Source organism: Mytilus californianus, unplaced genomic scaffold, assembly GCF_021869535.1.
Source record: "Mytilus californianus isolate M0D057914Y unplaced genomic scaffold, xbMytCali1.0.p SCAF_12, whole genome shotgun sequence".
Lineage (NCBI taxonomy): Eukaryota > Metazoa > Mollusca > Bivalvia > Mytilida > Mytilidae > Mytilus > Mytilus californianus.
In genome coordinates this window covers 13,141,141-13,160,102 of record NW_026262604.1, presented here as the reverse complement: position 1 = coordinate 13,160,102, position 18,962 = coordinate 13,141,141, and the positions used below count along the sequence as shown (strand labels likewise).

General features: G+C 33.0%; 1 long non-coding RNA gene across 1 annotated transcript; it reads left to right on the top strand.

The window, feature by feature from the left end:
* Window positions 1-10,201: 10,201 nt before the first annotated feature.
* LOC127722385 (uncharacterized) lies at window positions 10,202-13,659 on the top strand. The gene is made up of 2 exons (XR_007991712.1): window positions 10,202-10,332; window positions 12,450-13,659. It is a non-coding gene; the product is annotated as an uncharacterized LOC127722385 (long non-coding RNA).
* Window positions 13,660-18,962: the final 5,303 nt, after the last annotated feature.

Sequence of the window (18,962 nt, the reverse complement as noted above, 5' to 3'; positions counted from 1 at the left end):
ATCACCAATTAAAATTTGGATAAAAACAGTAAAATATCCCCAATTAAAATTTGGATAAAAACAAATAAAATACTTTACAATTAAAAGCATGTTACAGAGCTTCACATGCAATCTGAGCCACCTCACTCTCAGTTTGTTCCAGTAAAAACAATAAAATATCCCCAATTAAAATTTGGATAAAAACAGTAAAATATCCCCAATTAAAATTTGGATAAAAACAGTGAAATATCCCCAATTAAAATTTGGATAAAAACAGTAAAATATCCCCAATTAAAATTTGGATAAAAACAAATAAAATACTTTTTTCCCCTTAAAAGCATGTTATAGAGCTTCACATGCAGGCTGAGCCACCTCACTCTCAGTTTGTTCTAGTAAAAACAATAAAATATCCCCAATTAAAATTTGGATAAAAACAGTAAAATATCCCCAATTAAAATTTGGATAAAAACAAATAAAATATACAATTCAAAGCATGTTACAGAGCTTCACATGCAGGCTGAGCCACCTCACTCTCAGTTTGTTCCAGTAAAAACAATAAAATATCCCCAATTAAAATTTGGAAAAAAACAGTAAAATATCCCCAATTAAAATTTGGATAAAAACAAATAAAATACTTTTTACAATTAAAAGCATGTTACAGAGCTTCACATGCAGACTGAGCCACCTCGCTCTCAGTTTTCCCTTAAAAGCATGTTACAGAGCTTCACATGCAGACTGAGCCACCTCGCTCTCAGTTTTCCCTTAAAAGCATGTTACAGAGCTTCACATGCAGACTGAGCCACCTCACTCTCAGTTGGTGCAAAAAATATTTTGACTGAGCCATCGCACATCAGTCAAACTGAGCCACCTCACTCTCAGTTTAACGTACCAGTAAGAATGGATACTTGATATATGACGGGGGACGTTCCTATAACTAAAAGGGAGGTATAGTATCTGTGAACCCCAAACACAGAGCGCGGCTTAACTTCGTCATACGTATACACAAGTATCCAATGCTAACTGATACATAACGTTGTCATGTCAGTCACTGAAAATAATTTTTATGTTACAACTAAAATAATAACAAAAACCTTGATTCCAAGTTGCCTGTGTTAAGAAGTGAAATAACTTCTCTGTAAAATATATCTAGTTTTGAAATTCTTGATGGTTTTCTTAAGGATTGAAGAACATGTGGCATTCCTAAAACACAGTGTGACAGCAACTCAACTATAAAGTAAAACCAGAAAGATATGAAAATGTAAAAAGTTGAGGTCTGGAGCTGGCATGTCAGTAACTGCTAGTAGTCTGTTGTTATTTATGTATTATTGTCATTTTGTTTATTTTCTTTTGTTTCATATTCTGACATTGAACTCAGACAACTCTTAAACTGAGTTTCACTGTGCGTATTTTTGTGCGATTTTTTTTTCTACATTGGCTAGAGGTATAAGGGGAGAGTTGAGATCTCAAAAAAAACAACCCCGCCACAATTTTGTGCCTGTCCCAAGTCAGGAGCCTCTGACCTTTTACTCTTGTATGATTTTCAATTGTAGTTTCTCGTGTATAATTAGGAGTTTAGTATGATGTCCATTATCACTGAACAAGTATATATGTTTAGGGGCCAGCTGAAGGACGCCTTAGGGTGCGGGAGTTTCTAGCTGCATTCAAGACCCATTAGTGGCCTTCGGCTGTTGTCTGCTCTATGGTCGAGTTGTTGTCTCTTTGACACATTCCCCATTTCCATTCTCAATTTTAGTCTTTAATCATTACTTTTCAAATTATGACTTGGATTGAGAGTTGCCTCATTGGCACTCATACCACATATTCTTATATCTATTTAACAATGAATTGTTCTTAGGTTATTATATGGAAAGTCATTTTACTATTTATTCGAAATTCAAGATATCTCATATAATATATAAGATATGTTATATAATATATAAGATATCTTATCTAATATATGATATCTTATTTAATGTATAAGATATCTTATTTAATATATAAGATAGCTTATAATTTCATTTTTATACAATATCTTATATATCAAATTAGATATCTTATATATCAAATGAGATATCTAATATATTATATAAGATATAGATATCTTATATATTATATAAGATATCTCATAAAGTAAATAAGATATATTATATACTTTATAAGATATCTTCTGAATTTTATAAGATGTCTCATATAGTTTAAAAGATATTTTATAAATTTTATGAGATATCTTATAAACTATATAAGATATCTTATGTAATATGTGAGATATCTTATAAAATTATGAGATATCTTATATAGTTAATGAGATATCTTATATAGTTTACAAGATATCTTATATAGTTTATAAGATATCTTATATAGTTTATTAGATATCTTATATAGTTTATAAGATATCATTGGCATTTAAGGATAGTTATTCTCATTGGCAACCCTTCCATATATCCTTATTTTTTATATGGTTGAGAGGTAAATGTAGTTTCCTGTGTGTATAACCGTGCATTGAGTTGCACTTTCAGGCTAAAAATAGACTTGATAAATTTCTGGCAGCACATCTATCAAGAATTAGCATATGACAATTTATTCTGTTATAAGTTTCAAGAAAGAAAATAAAAATTTGTCTATCTTTTATGTTGTTTTTGTTTATTCTAAACATATAAAACATTTTCATAATTCATTTAAATGAGCAAAAATTCTTCAATTCATACCAAGAATGTATCGTTTTAAACAAATTCTACTGAAATCTGAAGAATACCGTACAAGTTCTTCAAGTCTTTAATTGCATACAAATGTTTGTCACATACTATTATCTGCCTTGTAAGTGTTCATATGAAAAATACCATATTTAGGTCATACAAATGCTAGTCCAGATAACATCCATGTAGTCTTTGAATTACTTGATTATTGTCTCATTTCTGTTAAGGCTTCACTTCTAATACAATTGACTTTATTCAAAGATGACGTGTTGACAACTCCTCTTCAACCAAATTGCTTGTTCTGAACTTCTCTCAACATACTGAAAAGTAAAAATAACATTTATTATCCCTAAAGTATGCATGTTTGAGTTTAAGCAGCTATTCATGTAAAGTTTAGTTTGATCAATTTTGAATTGGTAAATGATTATAAAAAAGATGTGGAATGATTGCCAATGAGACAAATCTCAACAAGAGACCAAATGGCACAGAAATTAACTACTTTAAGTCACAGAACATGGTCATAGATAAAAGGCTCCAAAATTACCATAGTAAAATAATTCAAACAAGAAAACTAATGGCCTGATATAAGTACAAAACTAGAGGCTCTAAAGAGCCTGTGTCGCTCACCTTGGTCTATGTTCATACTAAACAAAGGACATACATTATAATAGATGAGAATAGCATTCATGACAAAATTATGTTTTGGTGATGATGATGTGTTTGTCAATCTTACTTTACTGAACATTCTTACTGTTTCGATTTTCTCTATCTATAATGAACTTGGCTCAGTAGTTTCAAAGGAAAATATTATGTAAAAGTTTACAAAAATTTACATAATTTACGAAAATTGTTTAAAATTTACTATAAAAAGCAATAACTCCTTATTGACCGTTTTGGTCGAGTTGACTTATTTGTAGATCTTACTTTGCTATACATAATTGCTGTTTACAGTTTATCTTTATCTAAGATAATATTGAAGATAATAACCAAAAACTGCAAAATAAAAATTACCAATTCAGGGGCAGGAACCCAACAACGGGTTGCCTGATTTGTCTGAAAATTTCAAGGCAGTTAGATCTTGACTTAATGAACATATTTTAATGAATGAGATTTGCTCTAAATGCTTTGAATTCAGAGATATTAGCCAAAAATTGCACTTTACCCCTATATACTATTTTTAGCCATGTCGGCCATCTTGGTTTATGGACGGGGTCATTGGACACATTTTTAAAACTACATACCCTTAAGATGATGATTGCCAAGTTTGGTTAAATTTGTCAAAGTAGTTTCAGAGGAGAAGATTTTTTTAAAAGATTACAAAAATTTAGGAAAAATGGTTAAAAATTGACTATAAAGGGCTATAACTGACCATTTTGGTCAAGTTGACTTATTTGTAGATCTTACTTTGCTGAACATTATTGCTGTTTACAGTTTATCTCTATCTATAATAATATTCAAGACAATAACCAAAAACAGCAAAATTTCCTTAAAATTACCAATTCAGGGGCAGCAACCCAACAACGGGTTTTCAGATTCATCTGAAAATTTCAGGGCAGATAGATCTTGACCTGATAAACAATTTTATCCCATGTCAGATTTGCTCTAAATGCTTTCGTTTCAGAGATATAAGCCAAAATCTACATTTTACCCCTATGTTCTATTTTTAGGCATGGCGGCCATCTTGGTTGGTTGGCTGGGTCACCGGACACATTTTTTAAATTAAATACCCTAGTGATGATTGTGGCCAAGTTTGTTTAAATTTGGCCAAGTAGTTTCAGAGGAGAAGATTTTTGTAAAAGTTAACGGACGACGACGGACGCCAAGTAATGAGAAAAGCTCACTTGGCCCTTTGGGCCCGGTGAGCTAAAAAAAACAAGAAACAAGAAACTCTTGTGAACCACATCAACAAACGACAACTTTATCATATCATATATTTCATTTAATTTATATACCGGTATTACTAGAACACACCCGCAAAATCGCGGGTATTTAGAGCTTGGTTGAAAGTATGTAAACTGTTATAGGGTGAATTTTTGTGAAAGATTTTATGTCTGGAGAAATTCAGAAAAGGTATCAAACTGAGTCATTATAAATAAAGCACTTGGAGACAGGACAATTATTTTAAGCCCTCTCCCTTTTTTCCAAAGTCAGTTATTTTTTTGCTGTCTGTTAAATTGCATGATTTTCGCGTTTCTGTATACTATGAACATAGATCTACATATAATATAAATAAAGTGAATTTGCTATTAACTATCAATTCCATCCACGGCGATCACTGCTATATTATATAGAGAGTATATGTATGTATTAAAGTCTGTGGATTTTCTACAAAAATCTTGGTTTTATTTGCCACAAAATCCCCTTTTCCCATTTAAGGAGGCCTGATGGGTTATTTTCGTTTTTCGTGATCGGCGCATTTTCGCTATCGTTGTCCGTTTTTCTACATATTTATTTTGTTTTTATATTTTCGTGATCTGTGATCATGGAAATTTATTTTCTGTGAATCGTGATTGACAAAAAAAATCAACTCGTGAATCGTGATGAGACCCCCCCATCAAGCCCCTCATTAAAGGGGTCATATACCTTTACAAATATTTCATATACATCTGTGTTTAAACAGGCCAGGACTAACCATTAATTGGTCAGTGAATTGTATCTCAGTTAAGGTATAATTCATCTATTGACATATAATGTGGTATAATGCAGTTTTTATATAAAAAAAAAAACCTTAAAGAAATATTGTAACATGAATTCATACATTTCTCCACCATTGATGTAATTGATTCAATAAACTCCACAAATTAATGGTTATTCCTGACATGTTTAATCTTTAAAATATCCATAGGCCCTTTATAGCTTGTTGTTCAGTGTGAGCCAAGGCTCTGTGTTAAAGGCCATACCTTGACCTATAATGGTTTACTTTTATAAATTGTTATTTGGATGGAGAGTTGTCTCATTGGCACTCATACCACATCTTCCTATATCTATGATATCTGAATCATTTATTTTGATCATTTATACAATAAAATCACATTAGTATATATGTTGAAATATGAGATATTACAAATGTAATAATAGAAAACTGACCTTTTTTATATAAAATCAAAGATGTCCATTAAATTTGAATACAAATGATATCAGCACCACTCAGACCAAGATATAAGCAAATTCTAACCAAACAAAAGAATTCACTCCAAAAAAAAGACATATGACTTAATGAACCAATCATTAAAAAGAAGAGAGAGTTGTCATACCCCAAACTTTTTAAAAAAGTTAAGGGGTTATAACTCATTGATCCATGAAGAAGTTTAACAATAAACATAATCACTAGTGCATGACTAACAACTACTCACTAAGTAACTTAGAATTAAAAATATTAACTCATCAGATATATTATTTAGAACAATTGTTTACCTCTGCTAGTGTAAGACATAATAGTGACCTGTGAAAATGCGTCCACTTGGACAGTTTTTCATTGAATTTTGGTATTTAATAATGTCCATGCCATGTATGAAATATGGTCCATCTACAGGACAATATTTTGTAATTGTTGTTATTAAATTATGTCCATGTCCTTGGAAAATAATACTGAAAAGCATCTGTTACTTGTTTGAACTTAAATCATTATACATGTTTACATGTACATATTAAAAAATATAAATAAGGAGATAAGGATGGTATGAGTACCAATGAAACAACTCTTTGTCAAAGTAACAATGTATTAAAGTTCGCAATTATACATGTAGGTTACAATACGTATAGTCTACAAGGCAATGGATATCATTTAATACTTTAATCATATCGAAAATTGTCCTGGTGGACACAATATCCTGAGATAAAATGTCACCCTGGACAGAACTATAGTATTAAATATGGACACTTTTTCATACCTGAGGACATATTTTCATAGGAAATTGTGTCCATGGACAGTATTTTCTATAAAATAATGTCCAGTGGACATTATTTCATGAGGGACACTTTTAAATCCTACACTAGTCTGCATAGAAGTTTTGCAAGTTTCTTGTGATATGGGGCAATCTGAATCTAAAAAAAATCAAATATAATAATAAAATTTCTATGATGGAAAGTGCAAAAATATTGCATACAAGTCTATGAAAGAAAAACTTAGGTAAATCATTGCATCAAATAATGAAAAATTGTTATATACAGCAGTTATTTCTTAAAAACGTTGAAAATATGCAGAAAACTATTTTACAGCCACTTTCTGGTTTCGAAAACTATAAGCCCCTCAAGAAAATATGAAAAGCTGTACACGATATACATCTGAATATTAAAGCTGATCCAGATTTTAAAAAATGTGCGGCAACAGAAAACCAAAAAAGAGATTGGCACCCCCTTTCCCCCCAAAAAAAAAATCAAACGCAACAAAAATGTTAACCCCCTCCCCATCCAATGTCTTTTTTGAACTAAAGTATATGATATTATGTCATACCCTCCCTTCCACTGAGCGCAGTAGTTCTAACAAAAAAAAATTATATGAACAGGCTCCTGGTATGTTTCATGACAGACACATACAAAAGGACAAATGTAAATTTCACGACTATACATGAGTATAAATTATCACAAAGATAAAATATATATTGAGAATATAAATGGGGAATGTGTCAAATAGAAATAAACCTGACCAAAAAAACATTACAAGAACATCTCAAACACAAGTTACACCTAAAAAATCAACTCAATGACACCCTCAGCTGACCCCTAACAAAAATGTTTATTGGTTTAGTGAAAATGGACATCACACTCTTGAAACTCCAAAACATATTATAAACGAACTCAATTAAAAATAAAATGCTCCGCAGGGCGCAGCTTGATACGACCGCAGAGGTCGAACCCTGAACAGTTGGGGCAAGTATGGACACAACATTCAAGCTTGATACAGCTTTGCATTTGGATTGTGATTAAATATTTGACACAGCATAGGTTTCTGACACAGAATGAATGTGGTCTAAGAACTTAAAAATTTCAAATTGGACATTCACCTTTTATGGTCCAATATCCAAAATCTAAATACATGGTTAGATTCAGCATATCAAAGAACCCCAAGAATTCAATTTTTGATGAAATCAAAAAAAGTTTAATTTTGGACCCTTTTGACCTCAATGTGGACAAAGTTGATAACGGGGCCCAAAAATCAAAAATCTGAATACATGGTTAGATTCAGCATATCAAAGAACCCCATGTATTCAATTTTTGTTGAAATCAAACAAAGTTTAATTTTGAACCCAAATTTGGACCAACTTGAAAACTGGGCCCATAATCAAAAATCTAAATACATGTTTAGATTCAGCATATCAAAGAACCCTAAGAATTCAATTTTTGTTAAAATCAAACTAAGTTTAATTTTGGACCCTTTGGACCTTAATGTAGACCAATTTGAAAACGGAACCAAAAATTAAGAATCTAAATACACGGTTAGATTCGGCATATCAAAGAACCCCAATAATTCAAGAATAAAACCCCATTGAAATTGGTCAAGAAATAAGCAATTTATACTAAGTATCTTCTTTTGCACAATACTGTGCAATTAAATATTTCTTGTTATTGCGCAATACTGTACAATTGAAGATTTCTTGCTATTGCGCAATACTGTGCAATTGAAGATTTCTTGCTATTGTGCAATACTGTGCAATTGAAAATTTCTTGCTATTGCACAATACTTATTATATAATACTTTACACATCCTGTTTGGTGTGTATCTCCTACCATATCATTATTATTTGCTTTTAAATATAAATCAGAAATAACCAACTTAAAATGGAAAATTTTAAAAGAAAAAAAAAAGGAAAAAAAAAAAAATCCCCCCCCCCAAATTTTTTGAACCCCCTTATGATTCATCACCCCTAAACTCAATCCCAGCCTTCCCTTTGTGGTATGGTACCTTGCAGTACAATTTCAGAGAGATCCATACACTTGAACACAAGTTATTGTCTGGAAACTAGAAAAATGTGTTTTTTGGCCCCTTTTTGGCCCCAAATTCCTAAACATTTAGGGCAATTACCCCCAAACTCAAACCCAGCTTTCCCTTTGTGATATGGAACCTTGTAGTACAATTTCAGAAAGATCCATACACTTACACACAAGTTATTGTCCTGAAACTAGAAAAATGCTTGTTTTTTGCCCCTTTTTGGCCCCTAATTCCTAAAATATTGAGGCAATTACCCCCATCATCAATCCCAGCCTTCCCTTTGTGGTATGGTACCTTGCAGTACAATTTCAGAGAGATCCATACACTTGAACACAAGTTATTGTCTGGAAACTAGAAAAATGTGTTTTTTGGCCCCTTTTTGGCCCCAAATTCCTAAACATTTAGGGCAATTACCCCCAAACTCAAACCCAGCTTTCCCTTTGTGATATGGAACCTTGTAGTACAATTTCAGAAAGATCCATACACTTACACACAAGTTATTGTCCTGAAACTAGAAAAATGCTTGTTTTTTGCCCCTTTTTTGCCCCTAATTCCTAAAATATTGAGGCAATTACCCCCATCATCAATCCCAGCCTTCCCTTTGTGGTATGGTACCTTGCAGTACAATTTCAGAGAGATCCATACACTTGAACACAAGTTATTGTCTGGAAACTAGAAAAATGCTTATTTTTGGCCCTTTTTGGCCCCAAATTCCTAAACGTTTCGGCAATTACCCCCAAACTCAATTCCAGCTTTCCCTTTGTGATATGGAACCTTGTAGTACAATTTCATAAAGATCCATACACTTACATACAAGTTATTGTCATGAAACTAGAAAAATGCTTGTTTTTTGCCCCTTTTTTTTGCCCCTAATTCCTAAAATTTTGAGGCAAATACCCCCAAAATCAATCCCAGCATTCCTTTTGTGATATGGAACCTTGTGGTACAATGTCAGAGAGATCCATACACTAACACACAAGTTATGTCTGGAAGTTACAAAAATGCTTATTTTTGGCCCCTTTTTGGCCCCTAATTCCTTTACTGTTGGTACCATAACCCCCAAAATCAATCCCAACCTTCCTTTTGTGGTATTGAACCTTGTGGTAAAATTTCATAGAGATCCATTCACTTAAACTAAAGTTAGAGTGCGAAAACCAATGTGTCTACGGACGACGCCGGACGACGACGACGACGACGCCAACGTCATACCAATATACGACCACAAAAATTTTTTTGCGGTCGTATAAAAATCACAAGACTTACATTAATTTAAAAACGCTAGAGGCTCCTGACTTGGGACAGGCGCAAGAAATGCGGTGAGGTTTAAAATGTTTTATGAGATGTCAAATCTTTCTCTCATACTTTAGCTTATGTAGAAAAAACCAATACACGGTAAAACCCATTTCAAAAGAAATCTGTGTCAGATATCGATGTGAGAATAGTTAACGGAAGAAATTAAGCAAAATATCATTGGTGCATACATTAACTATAGAAGCAGTTTCAGTTTCTGATATGACAGCTCCATTCCTAACATGATTATGGCTCCAACATATGAACTATGCATTATTATTTTACATGACCATATATATATATAAATGAAGTCAGTTGAAAGGTGAAATTGTTACTTGAGCTTGGTAACAGTCGTACCAGCATAGACATGTAACAGAGAAGACAGAGAAGATACTAATGATAAATCGAGCCACAAGTTGTTGACAAATCGACAGTGCCATGGTAAAAACGAAACTACAAATTATAAGGACTGAACATAATCAAAAATCTAAATAATATATATATTAGCTTGTCTTGCTGAAGGTCAAGGAAAAGAAACCGTTGTTTTACATTTATAAAATACATGTGTCAACTTTATAATTTATAATTATAAGTGATTAGGTAGTCAGTGGCTTCTACTTAATCCTTAAATTTCCTTATATTTTTTATGATTATTACTACAACAAAACAGAAAGTATGCAACACTTTCCAAGGACTTATCATTAAGACTTCCAACATTAAGAAATGCGAATTGCAAGGGCATGTGATTCGGAGTTGATGGTTAAAATATAAAAAAAGAAGATGTGGTATGCTTGCCAATGAGACAACTCTCCACGAGAGACCAAAATGACACAGAAATTAACAACTATTGGTCATTATGTACAGCCTACAGCAATGAGCAAAGCCCATACCACATAGTGAGCTATAAAAGGCCCTGAAATGACAATGTAAAACAATTCAAGCGAGAAAACAGTCTTATTAATGTAAAAAAATTGAACGAAAAGCATGTTTCCCAAACCACCATTTTTTAAGGGTGTAGCATCAGAATTTAAAATCATTAAATACAGGGACACACTGTTTCGTGTATATAGTTATATACATATTACATATATATCCCACTGAGGGACGAACAAAAATTTGTCAGCATAAAAATCTAATTTTAATACTGTTGGGTGTAAATGTAAGAGATAAATTTGTCCTGGTAAAATATGTCCGGGCGGACACATATTACTAGTATAAAAAGTCCATCAGGTTACAGAATTTACTAGTATTTTTAGTCCGATGTTAGTAATTTATGTCCCCAGACTAATTTTCCTAGGAATTCAAGACCATGTCATTAATATTCCTAGGTAAAAACGTCCATGTCCTTTTTTTTATAGGAAAAATATTAATGAATCAAATCATTTACATTTAAACAATATTGGAAATTTAAATGTTAAGTTTTACTATTGTTTAAGAGTTGTGTATTTATATTTTTAATAAAATTCATGTTCCTAGACTAATTTTCCTAGGAAATCATGTCCATGTCATTAATATTCTTAGGTAAAAACGTCCATGCCCTTTATTTTAAAAGGTAAATATAAATGTTATGTTTTAATATTTTTTACCAGTTGTGTATCAATTTTTTTAATAAAATGTTTGTCCCCAGACTAATTTTCCTTTGGAAATCATTTCCATGTCATTTATATTCTTAGGTAAAAAATATCCATGCCCTTTATTTTAAAAGGAATATTTTAATGAAACAAATTATTTACATGTAAACAATGAAAATTCAATGTTTATGTTTTAATATTGTTAAAGAGTTGAGCATTAATATTTTAATAAAATTCATGTCCCAGACTAATTTTCCTAGGAAATCATGTTGATGTCATTAATATTCTTAGGTAAAAATGTCCATTCCCTTTATTTTGAAAGGTAAATTTAAATGTCATGTTCTAATATTGTTTTAGAGCTGTGTATTAATATTTTAATAAAAAATTTTGTGTCCCCAGACTAATTTTCCTAGGACATCATGTCCACGTCATTAACATGCCTAGGTTATAACGTCCAGCCATGTCCTCTATTTTAATAGGAAACAATTGATGAAACTTTACAATCTTAACTAAGAAAATATGTTGTTTTTTTAATTTTCAATAATTTTTATGATATAATAAAAATTACTAGAAAAAAACAAGTTTTAGGACAATTTTTCCTAGGAAAATAAGTGCCAGACATATTTTACTAGCTATGGACTTATTTTCCTAGGAAAATTTGTCCTGGGACTTACATTTCTAGTAAAATAATGGTCATGGACTTGATTAACTAGGGAAAAAAGTCTGGCGGACAAATTTTACTGCCGGACCATTTTTACTGTTACATAATTATTAAGACTTAAATATATTATGAATAAGAAGACGGGTTCTAGTTCTACTCCTACACCACCATGTTTCCATGATTCCTTACAACGTTGTAATCTTTAAGCCATCACATGCAGTTATTGAGATAATTGCAAAATTTATACTATACAATTATAGCCTTTAGTGCAAAACATGTTCCAGATTATAAAAAACCAAATTTCGGATGCTTTGTCTTGTTTACAGATCACCCGTTTTCACAAGCTGGCCCCAAAAGCAGAACAGAGTCCATGCATAGTTCCAAGTGCATCAGAAGTAATGTGGCACTGAGTGAAACAGTTAGTAAATTATGGATTTTTCTATTTCTGAAGGGACAAAAGTGTCATATGAGACTGGTTATAATCATTTTTTTTAATTTTTGCTATTAAATGGTATAAGTGTTACTGACAGCAAGCCTTATTCAGTGTCAGAAGATCTATTGATATATTTTGCTACACATTGCTTTCAACATCTCAAACTACAGTACTCTACAATTAAACTATACATATGTGGAATTAGACATAGATGCTTAAAGGATAATATATGTTCTCCTTTCAATAATTCTAGTAACAATTTAGAGAGACTGTCCTTGTTTTTTAATTCTATTAAAAGATTACAGAAACCGATCATTAAAGATCACTTACCTATAACCTTTGATATCCTTCAAAATTTATGTGTTAAGCTTAAAGAAGGAATTTTTTCACCTTTTATTGACCAGATGTTATATACTGCTTTTACAGTAGCTTTTTATGGTTTCTTACGCTGTGGCGAGTTTACAATTCGCAGGTCAAAATCATTTGATTGTACCAACAATATATGTATATCTGATGTTTTATTTTATTCTGACTATGTTATTTTACATTTAAAGCATTCTAAAACTGACCCTTTCAGGATGGGTGTTGATATTCAACTTCACAAGCTAAATCATGATTGTTGTCCATTTAAAGCTTTACATGATTATTTGATTGTAAGCTTAAGGAAAACCATGTTTAAATTTCAAAATAATAGTGCTTTATTTATTGAGGAATCGGATAAAGCTCTAGATAGAGAATTTTTTATCAGAATTTAGTTAAAGCATCTTTTGGGTATCTGTGCATGGTTATAATCCTCAGTCCTTTAACGGACATTCATTTCGAATTGGAGCTGCTACAACAGCTGGAAAATCTAATATTGAGGATCACTTAATTAAAACATTAGGTGGATGGAATTCTAATAGTTATTGTCGCTATATAAGAACTAGTAAAAATGTAATTAAAAAAGCACAACAAAAGTTTTCATGATGATTCTTCCATTATGTCATATATCCTGTGTAAATAGTTTTTGCTTTTATTCTTATTTTATACCATATAGTGTACATTTGCACATGTACAATACATACCTGTAGATATTAAATATTTGAGTATTTAAATATCATGTATTTGATTGTTTTATTTTAAAAATTGATTCATAAGATTAAACACATATTTTATTATTTCTATCTTTCATTATCAGTGAAGTATTGAAGGTGTCCAAGGTGTTAAACTTTAAGTCCATCCCTTACAACCACTTTCCTATTCAATTCCTTGGGGGTCACTTAGGGGACGACCATTTGATATTCTGGGGGGGCCAGGAAGATTTTGAAAATAAATAACTCAGCCTTGATAATCACAAAAATAAATGGTTTGTTCTGTGGTAGTTTGAAAATAAATGACCTGACTTGCAATGTATTGAAAATAAATAACTCAGCAGGTCTAATCGAAAGTATGAGATGGCACCAGATTCTTCATAAATTAATCTTTTTTCCAAAAAAAAAAATCGGGAAACACTTCCCATATCTTTTAATAATAAAAGTATAAATATTATTTAAATATACTTGAAATGTCAGAAAATTGGTTTCATTTAACTTGAGGTTAATTGTCTCAGGATCACTTACCTCACTTTTATTAAATCAGGGCCGTAACTACATTGAGACAAATGCCTCATGTAGGAAATTTCAAAACCAAACGCTTGTCTCCATATCAAATTGTGTTCACCGTGAGTGCCTTGCAAGAAGCAAGTTCTGTTCTCCCTCAGACGTAGCCCCTGATTTTTCGGGATCAATATTTCTTATTTATTTGTCTTTTGTTCATTGATTGCCCTTCTGTATTCTGTTAGTGTTGCATTCATTTTGTAATTTAGTAATTTTATTATTAACTTGATCATGAGTTTAAAAAAACACAGCAGCCACAGACTTAACTATGTGAATTACATTTTTGCTTTTAATATCATGCATATTTGTCTTTTGATGTTGTTCCTAGAAACTTAAGTCTTACACTGAATCTATAACGTGATTTTGCTTTGAGACCAAAATATTGTCATAAAATTATTAAAACAGAACTTGCATTTTCAGTTTAAGAAAGGGTCTGGGGAACACCCAGAAGGCATGATTTTGCATCATTTGTTCTATAGCTTCTTGGGCCTTCAGCGGTTCAAAAACCCTTCAAAAAAAATTTTGCCTCGCTCCGCTCCGCGAAACACATTTGCCAATACTTTTAGAAGAGCCTTAGTTTCAACCAAACTTTAATACTGTGTATGTATACAATACATGTATATGCATTGGGGGATATAAAAAGATTCATTTCTGCAGAGGATAATAATTAATTCTGATTAAATGGTACATAATGACTTGACTATACATGAATTATTTATAATAAACAAATAATTTAAAAATTGTATGTTTTCGAATATTATAAATATAGTTGTGAAAATAAATAATCAGTCCCTTGCTTTAATGAAAATGAAAAATCTTGCTTCAATAGTGCAGAAAATAGATAATCTGTCCTCTTAGTTTACAAAAATAAATAACCGATCCACAACAAATCCTCCTGCTCCCCCCCCCCCCCCCCCCCCCCCCCCCCCCCCCCCCCCGAGAATATCAAATGGTCGTCCCCTTAGCTGTTTCACATCTGATCTTTGGACCATTACGAAATTCACCACTGGTTAATTTCTCTTCTTATCCCCAAGTAATTAACTACTTTTCATCTCTCCACCATGAATTCAACCCCTTTTTGTAGCACCCTGCTACGAGATGAAGCATCGCTTCATCCCCTTTTGGAACCCTCTGCGTTCCAGTTGATTGGCGGAGTGTCCATGTCCACGGGGCTTGGCTACCCACTATACCAAGTGTCATCGACAGGGCCTGGAGCAAAATTTTCCCAGCTGAGATACTGACTCCCAAAGGACAAACTTATATTATGTAATAAAAGTGAAACTTTATCAAGCCTTTGTTATCAACAGCCTCATCAATTTGTCGAAGTACTTGTGTCAGGTGTAGTCATTTGTCTGGTTCTTGTTTTTATATGGTCAGTAATTGTGGTTCTTCATCTTAAAGACTAGTCGAGAGACTAGCATTTGGTCCCATGTTGTATATACATGTACATGTTTATGTTGAGTATGATTTAGCACCAGTGTTCTAGGATTAAAGAGCAACACTCGAAGAAACTTTCTTATAAGAGGATCTTCAAATTTAAGTTAGAGGTTGAGGTAATCATAAAGCACAGTAGTATCCAGGATCACATAGAATGTGTTAGGGGCATCACTTGGCAATCGTCATCTGCTATGTGCTTACATGTCATGTAGGTCTCAAGTCATCACTTGGCATCCGTCTATCAATATTACTTAAGCTGTCATTTTCCGCCAGGACGAAAGTGTAAATAATCTTTAAGCCATCACATAGAGTTATTGAGATAATTGCAAAATTTATACTATTCATTTATAGCCTTTGTATGAGGTCGATACAAGGATATATTGACCTGAAAGAAGTATATTGACTGAGGACGAAGTCTGAGGTCGATATACTTCTTTGGGTCGATATATCCTGTACTGACCTCATAAACAGGCTATAATTGTTATATTATTAATTTCCGACCATATTTATATCAAAATCATCATTTGAATTTGTTGGAATTTTATAGATATCATATTGTCTCCTAGACATTTTAAAACAACATATTTGATTTGTTGTTATTTCATTTACTTCCAACGTTCTAACAAATATATGCATACTCAGATTAATGTTCAAATGTAGAATCCTTAACAGTTTGATGGCAGACGACACAAGTTTACGATCATTACAAACACAGGCAGAACCCAATTCCATATTTTCTCAAAAGTTGTACCCTGCTTACACAAAAGCCCTGATGACTGATACTAATAGTTTGCAATACACATTACAGTCAAGATATTGTATTGTTTTATATCTCATTTCACAACAAAGGTGTATGAACATATATAGATATACGATTAATTTACGTTATTTGATTGAGTTAAGCCTTCCAAATGTTATTTTATTGTGTGTTTTTCTATGTTGTTATGTTATACTATTGTTTCAGAAAAAGGGAGAAGGTTTGGTACCATTAAAACGTTTAATCCGATGCAAATGTTTGCACCTGTCCTAAGTAGATGTACAGTAGTTGTTGTTTGTTTATGTAATTTATACATGTTTCTCTTTTCTCGTTTTTATCTCACCTGGCCCGAAGGGCCAAGTGAGCTTTTCTCATCACTTGGCGTCCGTCGTCGTTAACTTTTTTTACATTTTGAACTTCTTCTAGAGAACCACTGAATGGAATGAAACCAAATGTAGCATGAATGTTCCTTATGAGGTGCTGACCAAGTGTTGTTACTTTGTAGACGATCCACCATCCAAAATGGCCGCCAGCGGGGGACTTAGTTTAACATAGGACCCTATGGGAAATACATACAAATGTCTTCTTTTAGAGAACCACTGAATGGAATGAAACCAAACATAGCATGAATGTTCCTCATGAGGTGCTGACCACGTGTTGTTACTTTGTAGCCAATCCATCATATAAAGATGGCTGCCAGTGGGGGACTTAGTTTAACATAGGACCCTATGGGAAATGCATACAAATGTCTTCTTATAGAGAACCACTGAATGGAATGAAACCAAACATAGCATGAATGTTCTTTATGAGATGCTGACCAAGTGTTGTTACTTTGTAGCTGATCCATCATCCAAGATAGCCGCCAGCGGGGGACTTAGTTTAACATAGGACCCTATGGGAAATACATACAAATGTCTTCTTTTAGAGAACCAATAAATGGAACGAAACCAAATATAGCATGAATGTTCCTTATGAGATGCTGACCAAGTGTTGTTACATTGTAGCCAATCCATCATCCAAGATGGCCGCCAGCCAGGGACTAAGTTTAACATAGGACCCTATGGGAAATGCATACAAATATCTACTTTTAGAGAATCACTGAATGGAATGAAACCAAACGTAGCATGAATATTCCTTATGAGATGCTGACCAAGTGTTGTTACTTTGTAGCTGATCCATTATCCAAGATGGCCACCAGCAGGGGACTTAGTTTAACAAAGGACCCTATAGGAAATACATACAAATGTCTTCTTTTAGAGAACCACTGAATGGAATGAAAGCAAGCATAGCATGAATGTTCCTTATGGGATGCTGACCAAGTGTTGTTACTTTGTAGCCAATCCATCATCCAAGATGGCCGCCAGCAGGGGACTAAGTTTAACATAGGACCCTATGGGAAATGCATACAAATATCTTCTTATAGAGAACCACTGAATGGAATGAAACCAAACATAGCATGAATGTTCCTTATGAGATGCTGACCAAATGTTGTTACTTTGTAGCTGATCCATTTTCCAAGATGGCCACCAGCAGGGGACTTAGTTTTACAAAGGACCCTATGGGAAATACATACAAATGTCTTCTTTTAGAGAACCACTGAATCGAATGAAAGCAAACATAGCAATATTAAACCAAATTTGGCCTCAAACATCATTATATGTATCTGTTACAATTTTTACATTTTTTCATTTTATTTCAAAATCCCAAGTAGAGTCAGGTGAGCGACACAGGCTCTTGAGAGCCTCTAGTTTTTTATATAGATTAGACCGTTGGTTTTCCCGTTTGAATGGTTTTACACTTGTAATTTTGGGGCCCTTTATAGCTTGTTGTTCGGTGTGAGCCAAGGCTCTGTGTTGAAGGCCGTACCTTGACCTATAATGGTTTACTTTAATAAATTGTAATTTGGATGGAGAGTTGTCTCATTGGCACTCATACCACATCTTCCTATATCTATATACATGTTTTGCCTGCAAGAAACAACAATTTGAAATTCTATCAATTGCTAAGAATGAAACCAAACATAGCATGAATGTTCCTTATGAGATGCTGACCAAGTGTTGTTACTTTGTAGCCAATCCATCATCCAAGATGGCTGCCAGCGGGGGACTTAGTTTAACATAGGACCCTATGGGAAATACATACAAATGTCTTCTTTTAGAGAACCACTGAATCGAATGAAAGCAAGCATAGCATGAATGTTCCTTATGAGATGCTGACCAAGTGTTGTTACTTTGTAGCCAATCCATCATCCAAGATGGCCACCAGCGGGGGACTAAGTTTAACATAGGACCCTATTGGAAATGCATACAAATATCTTCTTATAGAGAACCACTGAATGGAATGAAACCAAACATAGCATGAATGTTCCTTATGAGATGCTGACCAAATGTTCTTACTTTGTAGCTGATCCATTTTCCAAGATGGCCACCAGCAGGGGACTTAGTTTTACAAAGGACCCTATGGGAAATACATACAAATGTCTTCTTTTAGAGAACCACTGAATCGAATGAAAGCAAACATAGCAATATTAAACCAAATTTGGCCTCAAACATCATTATATGTATCTGTTACAATTTTT